Raw genomic sequence first — 11841 nt, 5'->3', positions numbered from 1 at the left:
TATATATATATAATAAATGTTATACACATACCCTTGAATAATTTGGATTTGAATAGTGTGTGTCCACTTATATGGATTTTTTTTCACTAAACACATTGAAAAAGTTTTTTAGAGATTTGCAAATCTCTAAAAGAGATTTTAGAAAAATCACAAATGAATCACATAGCCTAGAAATATCAAAAATTAAGATAAATATGTCATGAATGCATAAATATATGTAGATATTCATCTATTTTGTCACTTATTACCATAAAATAAACACAAATCTATTAGAAAAAGCTAACATTTGTCACAACTTAAGAACACAAAAACAATCTATTCATGGTGACGTATGCAGTCCAGAGAAATGTAAACAATAAAAAAAATTAACTATAGTGCCTAATGTACTATTGTAATAATTTTGTAGCTATCTCCTTTTGCTATTGGGGTGAACCCAAGAGTTGTGAGTATCCCCTGACAAGGCCAGGTGACTGTAATCTTCTCCATAAGAACAATTTGTCTCTCCAGTAAATTGTGTATCCCCGTGAAAAGTGATCTCTCACGATTCTCTTGTATTTGTCATTATGTTCCATGCAATACCATAAACCATGAATAACACCACACGATCTGCATGAAGTGCTCCCAAGAAGAAAAGCCATGACATTACAAGAAAAAGTTGAATTGTACCATAGATTGAAGTCTGCCGGTGTGCTTGGACATTATTTCAATATAAATGAATCTAGTATAAAGACAGTTTTTAAAAAAGCCACCAGCAGAATTGAAAAATTTTCACTTTTTAAGAATATCTTTTTATTTTACATTGAAAAGGCTGAAAATGCAGCTTGTATTTGCATGCAGGATTGCTATAAGAAAGGCAAACCTACATCTTTTATACTTGCCTGAATAGATTTGGAGAACGTCCTCTAAAATAAAGTATCACAAGCATGAAAAAGCAAGTGTCCGGTGTACTCAATACTTATATGAAACCAATAAGTGACCAACTACATGCCCACATGAGAGAATAACACAACTACATCCAAATAGTGAGGGAGGGAGGGAGAAAGAATGGGGAGACAGAGGAGGAGAGAGGGGGTCTGGTGTGCTACCACCAGTCAGGCACAATGAAAGGGTATTTGGCATGCCTCCTGAGTGAAGTCTCAACTACAACTTAGACTCTAACAGATGCAAAAACTTTACCTAATTTTGTACCCTTATATCAATCTGAAATTAAAACAAAATAAAAAAATCTTAGCTAACTAGAATACTTTACTAATAAAATAGGACAGGAAAATATATGTAAAGATTGAAAATAAAGAAATAAAACTATAAAAAATAAGAAAGGCAACCCCATAGATTTTAATATAATTCAAGAAAAAGTGAATTCATTATATGACAACTTAAAACAAAAGAAAAAGTACAGTATCTAAAGCTGGAGAATTTAATGCCAGCAAGAGTTGGCTTGTGAAGATAAAAAAAAAGTAGTTTCTGTCAACCAAGAGCTTGCAGGCAATTTTCCAGATGTCAATAAGAAATTCATTGTGAAAAAAGGAAAAAAGGATATTTACCTGAACAGGGTGGGGGGGTTGTTATTGTTTAATATCAAAATATTAAGATGTTACAAATGAATACCTTTTACATTGCTTAAATCAGGGCTTTTCTCAACATCACTAATCATCAGGGAAATGCAATTTAAAACCATAATGAGATATCACCTTACCCCTCTCAGAATCGCCATTATTAAAAAGTCAAAAACCATGAATTCAGGGAGAAAGAAACACTTATACACTCTTGGTAGTACTGCAAAATAGTTTAATCTTTATGGGAAAAAGTATGGAGATTTCTAAACAGGTTTTTAATGCACACAAAAGTGCCATTTCCTAGAAACAGTGGCACAAAGGACAATTATTAGTAAGAGAGGTGAACACCAAGGTTTACCTGAGGTAGGGATGGGTTAATTCTGTTTTATGCAAACACAGGCTTATGGTTAGAGCAGTACTCATAAAGCTGATAACACCCAAGTCTCAAAGGGAAAAGGTAAACATCAGCTGTCAACTTTTTGGTTGAACAAGACTTAGACAGTAGGGTAAGGTGACCAGATTTTAACATTGGTACATTGGTAAAGCGGGACACCATTGACGGGGGTGGGGGCTGGAGGGATGTTCTTAATTAAAAATTTGGTCTATATGGAGCAACAAAAATTTTCATAGAATGCAAAAATGGTATTATAATATATATATTTTTAATTTCAACTTAAGTACAATTTACAAATATAATACATTAGAAAAAATTATGTATAGGGCAAAGCCTGTGGCTCGAAGGAGTAGGGTGCAGGTCCACCTGGTCGAACTTGCCCAGGAGGGGAGTAGGGAGTTTACGTTAGCCTTTTCATTTCCAAATGAAGTTACGTTAACTTCTTCATTCCCAAATGGAGTTACATTAACCTTTCAGCAGCTGAAAACTGTATATTCCCTTCCCGTTGTCCCACAGTTCCCTAGCTTGTTGTGCATTCTTTCCAAAAATCAGGACTTTTTAAAAACACCACAGGATGTGGGACAAATTTTTAAAAATCAGAACTGTCTCACCAAAAGCAGGACATCTGGTCACCTTACAATAGAGGCCAGATGAGGTGGCTCACTCCTACAATACTCACTCTGGGAAGCCAAGTTCAGTAGATTGCTAGAGCTCAGAAGTTTGAGACCAGGCTGAGCAAGAGTGAGACCCAGTCTCTAAAATTGGCTGGGTGTTCTGGCAGGTGCCTAAAATCTACTTGGGAGGCTGAGGCTAAAGGATCCCTTGAGCCCAAGAGCTTGCTGTTGCTGTGAACTATGATGCCATAGCACTCTACCAAGGGTGACAAAGTGAGATTCTGTCTCAAGGAAAAGAAAAAAAAAAAAAAACTTGTACAATAAGAAAATTTTTTCTGAATTGGTTACAATGATACCATGCCCTTGAAGTCAAAAAGTACCTCGTCAGTAAAGGACAACTTTTAAATTTATTTTGATACTTCAGCTGCTCAGAACTCCATGGCCACCTACCATCTCATTGATTCAATACTAGCAACCCTAAAGTTCATGAGTTCAACACTAAGACTTGCTTTTAGATCAATGGTTTTCAACCTTCCTAATGCTGTGACCCTTTAATACAGTTTCTCATGTTGTGATGACCCCAAACCATAAAGATATTTTCATTGCTACTTCATAACTGTAATTTTCTACTGTTATGAATCATACTGTAAATATCTGATATGCAGGAGACCCCCCAAAGGAGTCACGACCCACACGTTGAGATCAACTGTTTAAAATACAATGTCTCTAATTCAGCCTCCCAGATCAGGGAGTCATAATAACCTTTGAGACTCATTACATCTGGTGTACCATAGAAAGGATGGTCAGCACTATGGAATAGAACCCTGATGGAGGGTAAGAGAGGTGAGCACCAAGGTTTACCTGAGTAAACCATGAGTAATCCATCATGAAAGGATTACTTCATCAAAAATGCCATCATTGTTAGAGAAAACCATGAAACCTTCAAGCTCAAAAAACAAATTCCTCCTGGAGAAAACTGTGACCAGATGCTGCACTTTACAGGATTTATGACAGAGACAATCAAGGAAATTATGAAAGAGATTGTAGATATGGCACAAAGGTGGAGGGTGGAGATATCTTAGAGAAATTCAAGTGCTAATAGAAACCACACCAGAGGAAATAACAGAAGCTGTCCCGGTGGAGATGAGAGTTTCTCAGACAGTGCCAGACAGTGAGGAAGAAGACACTGAAGCAGCAGAGCCAGAGAACAAGTTGACATTTGACAGTCTGCAGAAGGGTTGTGTTTATTCATTTTGACTCCTTTTAGGACACAGATTCTTCTATGATTTGGGCACTGAAAATAAAGCAAATGGTTGAAAAAGAATTGGTACTGTATAGGAACATTTTAGGGAAATTAAAAGGCAAAAAATCAAATGGAAATCTGCTTCTGCCACCTGACAGACAGCGGGACCAACCCCTTCTTCTTCTCCTCCTCCTCACCCTATTCAATATGAAGACATAGAGGATGAAGATCTTTATAATACACTTCTGCTTAACAGTAAATATATTTTCTCTTACTTATGATTTTCTTAATATCATGTCCTTTGTCTGGCTTACTTTACTATAAGAGTAAAGTATATAATATATGCAACATACAAAATCTATGTTTATGACAAGAATCGAAAAGTAAGTATCCAATGTACTCAATACTAATATGAAACCAACAGATAAACAACTACATGCCTGCAGGAGATAAAAACACAATTATATTCCGTGGGAAGAAGGAGGAAGGAGTGAAAGAGAAGAGGAAAAGGGAGAAGGGTGGGAGGGGTTGCAAGCTCTCACCTAATGTGCACAAACTGTGCACATTAGGATATATAGTATACCTGCTGGGTGAAGGGCTCAAAAAGTTCAACTTTACCTTAAAAATGCAAATATTGTAACCTAATCGTTTGCACCCTCATTAATTTGAGATTGAAAAAAAAGAAAAAAAAAGTTAACTATAAATGTATGCACTTATTTCTGTGCTGTCTCTTTTGTTCCATTGGTCTGTGTATCTATTTTTATACTAGTAGCATGCTGTTTTGTGTACTACAGTTTTACAAGTGTATTTTAATATCAGGTTTTGTGAGGCTCTCAACTTTATTCTTTTTGATGGGGATAGCTTTGGCTATTTGGGGTCATTTTTAATTCCATATTAATTTTAGGATTGTTTATCTCTATTTCCATGAATAATTTCATTGATATTTTGACAGACAGGGCATTGAATCTGTAGATCTCTTTGAATAGTAAGGATATCTTTTCATTTGTTTATGTCCTCTTCAATTTATTTGAGCAGTGTTTTATAGTTTTTGTTCTATAGACATTTCAATTTCTTCAATTTATTTTTTAAAAGATTATTCCAAGAGGCTAGGTGCAGTGGCTCATGCCTATAATCTTAGAACTATGGGAGGCTGAAATGAGTGGATTGCCTGAGCTCAGGAGAGACCCACCTGAGCAAGAACGAGACCTGTCTCTAAAAATAGTGGGGTGTTGTGATGGGTGCCATAATGCCAGCTACTCAGGAGGGTAAGGCAAGAGGATAACTTGAGCCCAATAGTCTGAGGTTGCTCTGAACTATGACTCCACAGCACTCTATCCGAGGCAACAAGGTCAGACTGTCTCAAAAAGAAAAAAAAAAGTTCATTCAAAGGCATCTTATTTTTGATTGTGTAAGCTATTGCAAATAAAATAGTTTCCTTGATTTCTTTTATAGTTTTCCATTGGCACACAGAAATGCTACTGATTTTATGTATTGTTTTTTGTCCTTTATTTTTACTAAACTCATTCATTAGTTCTAATAGTTTTGGGTTAGAGTCTTTAGGGTTTTATGTAGATATAATCATGACATTTATATATCTTGTACTAAACTTTTTGAAATGTAATATCTCAGCAGATTGCCCATGCTTTAGTGATTGCTTATGGGTCATAGTTAAAGCAAAGAAAACCTGAGTTTTAATCTCATTTTTATAAGATACTAGGTATATGACTTTTCATAGGGTAAATGTGGTGTCAGGGCTTCTTAATGGTAGCTAATCAGGAAGCTACAAAAGCTATAAACACCACAGTTTAGAAAGAACTGAGTCTTAAGTGCTTAACACTGTGATGAGAAGATAAGATTATCATTTCCTATGAGGCTCATTGGTATGGACAGACAGCATGGATTTTTGTATCAAGCCCATGTTCTTGCCATTCCATATCTATGTGATCTGGGTTATTGAAAAATAACATTGTTTCTGGATTATCTGTAAAATATAAATAGAGAGATTCACTGATACACTGAGATTAAAATGAAAACCATTTAAAAACTATGTTACAATATATTTCAGAATAGAAAATATCCAGAAAGTTTTTTAAATTTGCTCTTGAAACTAAAATTTAATATCAACATACATAATCAAAACCAAGGCTTCATAGAAACAGGGAAGGGGTCCTGATCTCGGAATATCTTCTGCTGCCAGAAAGTAAAAAAAAGTTCAAAAATATATGGATAATGCTGAAGAGAGGATGGTAGCTGTCCTGGAAGTAATCACAAGAAATAAACCTGGAATAATTTGAGTAACAAAGTAAACAAAATAACAGTGGTATTTCATTGAAAAAGTAGAAAAACTTAGTATCTGTGGGTCCAAGTGAATATAAATAAATCAGTAGATAGATTTTTAAAAATGAATAGATGAGTAGATAGGTGGATAGATAAGCTGGGAAAGCTCTTAAGATCTCCCAATGTAGAAGGAATAGTGGCATAAAAACTTACAGTCGAGCTTCATACTAATAAATGCCACAGGCAAGATTTCATAATGGATGATAAAATTAGTTGGCCAAAGTTGAGGAGAAACAAGATATTTACATAATCTGAAAACATATTTCCCAAGTTAGTAATTAATTGCAGAGGAGGAAATAGTAGATTTATACCGAGAAACAGCATCTTAAACAGCTGATCGGGGTCATCCTACCAATAATGAGATGTGTTAGCACTGTGTAACATAATATGACATGCCCAGAAGGTCACATCACTTCTATGGTGTTCATTGTAAGAAAAACACAAGTATAGTCTACAGAGGGGGGAGGGCGAGAATGAAGGGGGGGATGACGAGGGAAGGAGATTGGCCACTTTCACCTAATGTGAACAATGTGAGGGTGTTCAGCATGCCTCCTAAGTGAAGGGCTCAGCTAAAACTTGACCTTTATCTTAGAAATGAAAACAATGTAATGTAAACATTTGTACCCTCCTATTAATCTGACATTTCAAAAAAAAACCCATAAAATTTATTATTATTATTATTTATTTTTTTTTTTTGCAGTTTTTGGCCAGGGCTGGGTTTGAACTGCCACCTCCAGCATATGGGATGGCACCCTATTCCTTTGAGCCACAGGCACTGCCCCCATAAAATTTATTATTTCAAAATAATAAAAAAATGCTGCTAAAGATTTAAACAAAGAATAGTATAAAACATTATGAAAAGCATACAAGCTATAATGAAGGGACATACCATATTTCTGCATGTTGCAAATGACAGCAGCCTTTCCTGGGGACCAAGATACTCACTGGAAAGTGTCAATCTATCTCTCTCTTGTCTCTCTCTCTCTCTCTCTCTCTCTCGTCTCTCTTTCTCTCTCCTGTTTTTTCTCTCTCTCTTTTTCTGCTGTCTTTCTCTCTCTCTCCTTCTCTTCATTGCTCTCTGTGTGTTCATCAAAAGCCACTAAGGCTCCCAAACCTCTAGCCAAATTCTTCAGGTCTATAATAAACACCATTTATTTTACAAGTCATAAAACATACATATATTTCTTAATCATGGATGTCTAATGCTTTAGAGAATTGAATTAAGGCATTGTAAATTCTGCTTAATGCTCAAAGATTATCTGAATTTACTCATGTCATTAGCTTGGATAGTCTTATATTTTCCCTTAAGATTATTAAATGCCTTTGGTTGTATTTTTCTTCTCAAAATTTGGTGATTTATCAAATTCATTGAATCCATTTTTTGTGAAAGGACATGTAGGATATTTTATATGATAATTTTATTTAATTCTCCCACTAATACCCCCAAGTATATATTATTATATCCATTGGAGAGAGAAGGAAAGGACCAGAGATAAGTTAATTGTTACCTTATAGGTAGTAAGACTCATTCTCATGATTTGAAAGTAGACTTCAATTCTCTTCTTCTCATCCATTTATTCACCCATTCAACAGGTGTTTCTAGACTGGGCACTATATGCCAAGCACTGTTTCAAGTGCTGTAGATACCTAACTAAACAAAAACAAAGCCACAGTCCCTGTGTGGGAAGAGTATCAATAGAAAAATTTAAAAAGCTGATGTCTGTGAGGCCAACTGATATAAAGAATATAAAACAAAGTATGGGGGACATAAGTTAGTAGAAGGGGAGATAACCTCCTCTTAGCTCAGTTTACATTTGAGCAAAGACCTGAGTGAAGAAGGGAGAGAGTGAATCATGCCTGGGGTATCTGAGGTGAGAGGATGTGTGGCATAAAACAGACAAATAAACAAACAAATAAAAATCAGCATCAGGCTAAAAGAGTGGGTGAAAAATCAGAAAATATGGGAGAAGGGACGAGAAAATCAAAGAGATGTACTAGAAAGTCAGAAAAGGCTGGGCTTTGAGGACAATAAGGAAGTTAGATTCACTCTGAGTGATGCAGGGGCTATTGACAGCATTTTAACAAAGGGTAAAGTTACTTCAAGTAGTCCTCCCTGGTTGTTCTGTTGATAATTGAATGAAGAGAACTGGTGTGGAAGGAGGGAGACTACTTGTAGGTCAATGGTAGCCACTTGTGAGGAGAGTTGATAGTGGCTTGGACCAGGTTCAGAAAGTAAGACATGGACTTCTATAACTACTATGATGGTAGGACAGACACTATTTCTTGATGGATTGGATTAGGACTGAGGAAGAAAAGGGAATCAAAGATAACTTCAAGTTTTTTTGGTGTCTAAACTAATAGCACTGTGGTGTTGTGATTTATAAAGATAGGGAGACAGTGAGAAGAAACCAAGACTGCTGTCAAAGGAATGATGGCTAGATCTTTGTGTGTAAAGGAGAAATTTTAATTGGTAAAAGATTAAACAAGAAATGAGTTAAGTTTCTCTTACTTAAATGGTCAGTGTTATGCTGTCTACAGCTGGAATGAAAGCTTTACTGTATTAAATTCTCAAGCAAGGCTCCTTTCAACAGTGGGTGGGTGGGAGAGGGAGTGTTCATCTTCAAAGTTGAAAGCTTACATGCTTATTCTAATCACCAGAAAAGATTAAAAGAGAAAGAAGGAATTAGAGTATATGCATGATACTACTTCCTTCTGGCAAAAAGAAAAGAAATTAATTTAAATTATAAAGCTCCCTGAATCTGCCACCTGATACTCTGATTAAATCTTATCAGTAATAACATAATTACAGCGGCACACATAGCTTCAAGATCTTTAAGAAAAATACACTTTTTTTTTTCCTGAGTGGGCAAATGCCTAGCCATGAACTCAGTTATTATAGAAAAAGGGAGAGCATATACTGGGCAAAAAGCAGTAGTCATTGCCACCATCATTAACCATTGCAGAGAATGAAAGCAAAATTGGGGGGAGGGGAAGGATCAGAAAGCAAATAAAAGGGAGAAGGCCAAGGCCAACTCCCTAGGGGCATGCAGGTAAACTATTGTTCTAAATGAGGACATGATCTTAGTTAAGCACATCACACATTTCCTTCATCTAAAATCTTCTTAAAGTCTTGCAAATTCTATCATTCAGTTATTTTCATGTTCCTCTCCACTCTGTACAATGTATTCACACACTAAAAGGGAGAACTAGAATGAGTCTACTTACCACTCTGGTGAGTAAGAATGTAGAGAGAAACAGAAGGCTCACCATCTAGGGCACCAGCCACATACACCGGGCTGGCGGGGGGGACCCATCCCAGGCCTACCAAACAACAATGACAACTACAACAAAAAAATAGTCAGGCATTGTGGCAGTGCCTGTATTCCCAGCTACATGAGAGGCAAAGACAAGAGAATCACTCAAGCCCAAGAGTTTAAGGTTGCTGTGAGCTGTGATGCCAGAACACTCTATCAAGGGTGACATAGTGAGACTCTTTCTCAAAAAAAAAAAAAAGGCAACTAATTCAATACTTTCATGTTTGTGACAGAAATCTCAAAAGAATTAAACAAAATAGCCTATTAAACACACAAACACACACACAAAGAGAACTTTTATGAAACTATTTTTATCAGGAGTGATGGGTGCATATATTTTTGTTCTTTTTTCCTTGCCTTCCCTTTCCTTTCTCTTTCTTTTCTTTTTTTCTTTCTCTTTCCTTCCTTTCTCGTTTCTTTACATTTTTTTACTAAATTGATTTCATTGAAATGTATAGATCAAAAGAATAGAGTTCAGAAACAGAGCCATATATATTCCAATTAATTTTCTATAAAAATGTAAAGGCAAATCCATGGAGCAATGAGAGTATTGTCAATATTTCTGCATGGATATCTATATGTCAAACAAATGAGACTCAATCTATACTTTATACTTTATGCTAAGTTAATTAAAAATGGCTTACAAATCTAAATATAAAATGTAAAATTATATAACTTTTAGAAGAAACAATGGGACATAATCTCAAAGTACATGAAAGATGATAAACTATGCATTAAACTTCAACAAATTAAGAGTCAAAAACAATGCTAAGAGAAAAAACAGGGGTGGAGGCAAGATGGCAGACTACAGCCAGTTTTTTGTAGAGGCTCCTGTCCAGAAGGAGACTTAAAGGACAGAAGTTTAGCAAGTAAGCCGATGGTTTGGAGCTGAGCCAAGAGAGAAGACTGAAGAATGCACGTCAGCAGTTCCTTGCTGAACTGAGCTGTGACTCCCAAAAGACAATCAAAAGGTACAAAATCCACCACCAAGTGGACAGGAGTCCCCTCCCCCACAAGAAGAGTTTGCAGTTTACTCCATATGAACAAGTAAGCAGAGTTCAAACATCCTCCACTCTATCCCACGGGAGAGACCCCCTCTAAAAACGGAACCTCCTACCCCTACAAGGGTGCCACAGCACTCTCCTGCCAGGCATAAAACTGTACAACTGTATAAAACTGTATATATTCTCTACCTGCAACTTTGAACTGCCAGGATTCCCACACTTACACACACCCCCCAGGTTTAGAGGTTTGTGGCCCATGGAGTCCAGATTCTTGGGCACTTTCTTGAGAGGAGTGGAGGGGGAAAGGGCTGGTGCTGGTCTGTGCCGACTCTGTGGCATAGGAGCAAGGAGAAGATGGTCAGCTGAGTGGGAATCATACAGGAGTTGTGGTATCCAGAGTTGCAGTATCCTGAGTTGCAGACCAGCAGTAGCAGCAGCAGGAAAGACTCACATTCCCATGGCCATTCCAAAGACACACCCTGTCTCAGGAAACATGCAGCTCACAGATTACAGGGAAGGGCCATGAGTAGACTATTTATCTGATCATAATAGCACCTAGCCCTCAGGGGAATATAGCTGAGACAAAGGCAGTGGTGGGCAGAGGCTGGAATTGACACTTGAGTGTAAACTCTAATTGCTTGCTGCCCAGGGCTGGGTTTTGTATCAGCTCTATCAGCCTCTGACCTACAGAGGAATTTAGCCTTGCTCTGTCCTGTTCTGTCAGCAACTTCAACCAGGCACAGGGCTGGAACTGAGTGAACTGCTACTACCTATATTAAACACCAAAGGTACCCCTGCCAGACTCAGATCTCTGGGTCACAACCCTGTGGGATTACTAGTGACTGGGTGCAAGGTGGGGAAGGAGGCATCAACCTTCCCAGACTAATTCATTTCCTGGGTGGGTCCTTTGGCCCTCACAGAGCATTGGAGTGAGTCATATCTGAGCTGCCAGCAGACCTCTCCTACCTAGCTTCTGGAGACTTTTTGAATTATCTATCCCACCTGAGACTGGTGCTGAATATGACAACTGATTTGGACCCCTTGAACCAAGCAAATCACCCAAGGACTATCCAAAGTGGCACCCTGGGTGTATGGTTGAGGGAAGGTTTGATTTTCCATGCTCAATTGTTTTTTGTGGGGGGCAGGGTGACTTAATTGCTGGTATTTCTCCACAGCTGAGACTTCAACCAAGAGTAACGGATTCATTAGGGTAGGACAGAGACCAACTGAAAATAAGACAGAGCCACTTAGCACCACCACACCAAGCAAGTCCCCAGTCTTTCAGGCCGTAACACCATACGGGTCCTTGACAAAGCTCAAGGGGAAAAGCCAAATGGGGTAAAATAATCATGGGGCAGAATCAGCAGAAAAGCTCTGGT

Source organism: Otolemur garnettii, unplaced genomic scaffold, assembly GCF_000181295.1.
Source record: "Otolemur garnettii isolate 467f Iridium unplaced genomic scaffold, OtoGar3 scaffold00002, whole genome shotgun sequence".
In the NCBI taxonomy this organism is placed as follows: domain Eukaryota; kingdom Metazoa; phylum Chordata; class Mammalia; order Primates; family Galagidae; genus Otolemur; species Otolemur garnettii.
The sequence above is the reverse complement of the archived record's forward strand: the minus strand, read 5'-3'. Positions refer to the sequence as shown.